Source organism: Ranitomeya imitator, chromosome 3 (genome assembly GCF_032444005.1).
Source record: "Ranitomeya imitator isolate aRanImi1 chromosome 3, aRanImi1.pri, whole genome shotgun sequence".
NCBI lineage: Eukaryota > Metazoa > Chordata > Amphibia > Anura > Dendrobatidae > Ranitomeya > Ranitomeya imitator.
In genome coordinates, this window is record NC_091284.1 from 478,106,908 (window position 1) to 478,110,511 (window position 3,604).

Below are 3,604 nucleotides of genomic sequence, written 5' to 3' on the forward strand. Positions count from 1 at the left end.
CGCTCCCTTAAGCTTTAGTCACACTAAACAACTTACCAACGATCACGACCAGACATACGACCTGGCCATGATCGTTGGTAAGTCGTTGTGTGGTCGCTGGGGAGCTGTCACACAGACATCTCTCTCCAGCGACCAACGATCAGGGGAACGACTTCGGCATCATTGAAACTGTCTTCAAAGATGCCGAAGTCCCCCTGCAGCACCCGGGTAACCAGGGTAAACATCGGGTTGCTAATACAGGGCCGTGCTTAGTAACCCGATATTTACCCTGGTTACCATTGTAAAAGTTAAAAAAAAAACACTACATACTCACATTCTGATGTCTGTTACGTCCCCCGCCGGCGTCCACAGGGTTAAAACTGCTTTCAGTGCTTCCCTGCACTGACTGTGTCAGCGCCGGCAGTAACAGCGGTGACGTCACCGCTGTGCTATGCTTTACGGCCGGCGCTGACACAGACAGTGCAGGGAAGCACTGAAAGTAGTTTTAACCCTGTGGACGCCGGGGGACGTGACAGATATCAGAATGTGAGTATGTACTGTTTTTTTTTTAACTTTTACAATGGTAACCAGGGTAAATATCGGGTTACTAAGCGCGGCCCTGCACTTAGTAACCCGATATATACCCTGGTTACAAGTGAACACATCGCTGGATCGGCGTCACACACGCCGATCCAGCGATGACAGCGGGTGATCAGCGACCAAAAAATGGTCCTGATCATTCCCCAACGACCAACAATCTCCCAGCAGGGGCCTGATCGTTGGTCGCTGTCACACATAACGAGATCGTTAGCGGGATCGTTGCTACGTCACCAAAAGTGTGACGTAGCAACGATATCGTTGACGATATCGTTATGTGTGACTCCAGCTTTAGTGTAGTGTGTGCTAAGTGTGCATTTTTGGTTGTTTGCTTTGCTTTGCCAACATTTGAAAACTTAGGAGCAAAATAAACGCGCGGGATCAAACACCTGTCAGCAGACGATGCAAACGACTCACGTCCGTAGTTTAGCGCCTCCTTTCCGTGCGTAAATTGAAGCTCAACGGTTTTTCTTTTAAATTTATGGTAAAAAAATGTATGTACACTTTTCTTTCCATCCCTAAAACTTTTTGCCTTTTGAAAAGATTTTTTATAATTTTTTCTATTTTTTCTCTGGCGTCCTAGGCGGCCGCCTAGTTCGCCTATACGTTCGGGCCAGCCCTGCTGCTCATTGCTTAGGTTACCGGCCACCTCTGCACTGTCCTAGTAACAGAGTGCAGGCTGTTTGCTGTAGAGCTTGTAAGCGCTGCTCCGAAGCTGGTCAGATAGCGCCTTCGGACATTGTGTGTCACTAGTGGTCAGTGCATTGGGGAGATGGCCACCTGCCTGGATGGTCTGACATCAGGAGTGCACTGCCCCCTGGGAGCAGGAGGCCTAGAGGTAGAGGAGCAGAGCGCTCCTGAAGAATAACCATGAGACAACCCCTTTAAGGAAACTGCGCCAGGGTGTGTCCCCAATCCCCAAAACCAGGCTCTGGCCACCGCATATATTCAGTGTATGGGATGTAGTGAATGGCGATGCCTGTAGTATGGCACGTACATCAGCGGCACAGCCACCGATTGGCTGCAGTGGTCATGTGCTGCTTGTAAACCAAGGCCAGGACGACCAATGAAGCTTCTGGGCTGGATCTATCTTATACCACTGTAGCTGTATTTTTTCATATAACGTTTGTATAACCCTAATGAATGTTCCAATAAATTATATAAATAAGTAAAGATTATTATTATACCGGCTACAGTGGTGGCCTACATCTGCCTATCTCTGCTCCAGGCCCTGAATGTAATTTAAGCCCCCCCATACACAAAAAATATATCGTTTGGCCAATAGTTATCTCTCCTGACTCCTCCATGCTCGGGGTGTTCTGCCGAGCGCTCCTCTGTCCTGGGAGAAAGCCACTGCCAAACTCCGCTGCCGTCAGCTTATCTCAAGGAGGACACAGGCTTCTCCAGTCAGAAGTCAGACGTCTCCCTGGACATCACCTATAATGGGAGAGTCGGGGGGGCCCCTTTTGACGTTAGACTGCAGGCCAATGCGCTCATCTTTAGGGCTCGTGCAGATGGTCCGACTGAGATCCAACAAAGTATCTGACTTACCGTATGTAATTATTCTATTTAGCTGTGCATATGTCTGTATGCAAGATATGCATCTGATCTGCGGACGCTTTTAGCCATGCAAGTCATTAAGTGTGTGGAAAACATTGGACTGCACTCAGATGACATCTGAGTGGAGTCCGATTTTCATGGACTGACAGAATGGACACATTTTTTTCCATCTTCTATTATCTGAGAAAATTGGATCACGTTATGATGATACTCTGATCAGAGTTTGATTAGAGTGTCATTTGCATAATCGTCCGTATTCTGTCGGATGAGATAAAATACACTGGTGTGACCCTAGATTTCACAGTGGTGATGAGCAGATCTGTCTTCCTGATTTAATCATTGCCTCTTCACAAGTCATTTATGGCGTGCCTCTATTAGGAAACAGAAGGGAAGTAAAAAGAGAGCGCTCAGAAGTGGGATACCACCAGAACTAAACAGTGGGAATGGTTCGTAATGACTGGTTGTGAAGTATGCACAACACTGATGTAAGCGCACAACACTGATGTAAGCACACAACACTGATGTAAGCACACAACACTGATGTAAGCGCACGACACTGATGTAAGCACACAACACTGATGTAAGCGCACAACACTGATGTAAGCGCACAACACTGATGTAAGCGCACAACACTGATGTAAGCACACAACACTGATGTAAGCACACAACACTGATGTAAGCGCACAACACTGATGTAAGCGCACAACACTGATGTAAGCGCACAACACTGATGTAAGCGCACAACACTGATGTAAGCGCACAACACTGATGTAAGCGCACAACACTGATGTAAGCGCACAACACTGATGTAAGCACACAACACTGATGTAAGCGCACAACACTGATGTAAGCGCACAACACTGATGTAAGCGCACAACACTGATGTAAGCGCACAACACTGATGTAAGCGCACAACACTGATGTAAGCGCACAACACTGATGTAAGCGCACAACACTGATGTAAGGGCACAACACTGATGTAAGCGCACAACACTGATGTAAGCGCACAACACTGATGTAAGCGCACAACACTGATGTAAGCGCACAACACTGATGTAAGCGCACAACACTGATGTAAGCGCACAACACTGATGTAAGCGCACAACACTGATGTAAGCACACAACACTGATGTAAGCGCACAACACTGATGTAAGCGCACAACACTGATGTAAGCACACAACACTGATGTAAGCGCACAACACTGATGTAAGCGCACTACTCCAACTCCCATGGGCTGCTGCTACTTCCACGGAATCCTGAGGGATGGTCGGGAATCAAGAGGCCAATGTAGAAAGAAAACGTGGTTTCATGAGCGCTGCCTCACAACGGAAGACCAAAGATGTCTTCGATATTCAGGGTATTTATGTAAATAACGCGTTTCGGAGTTGGCCTGACTCCTTCATCAAACACATAAAAAACAGGATGATGGTCTTGACCTTTTATTGGAGTCAATCCTTACATAAGATA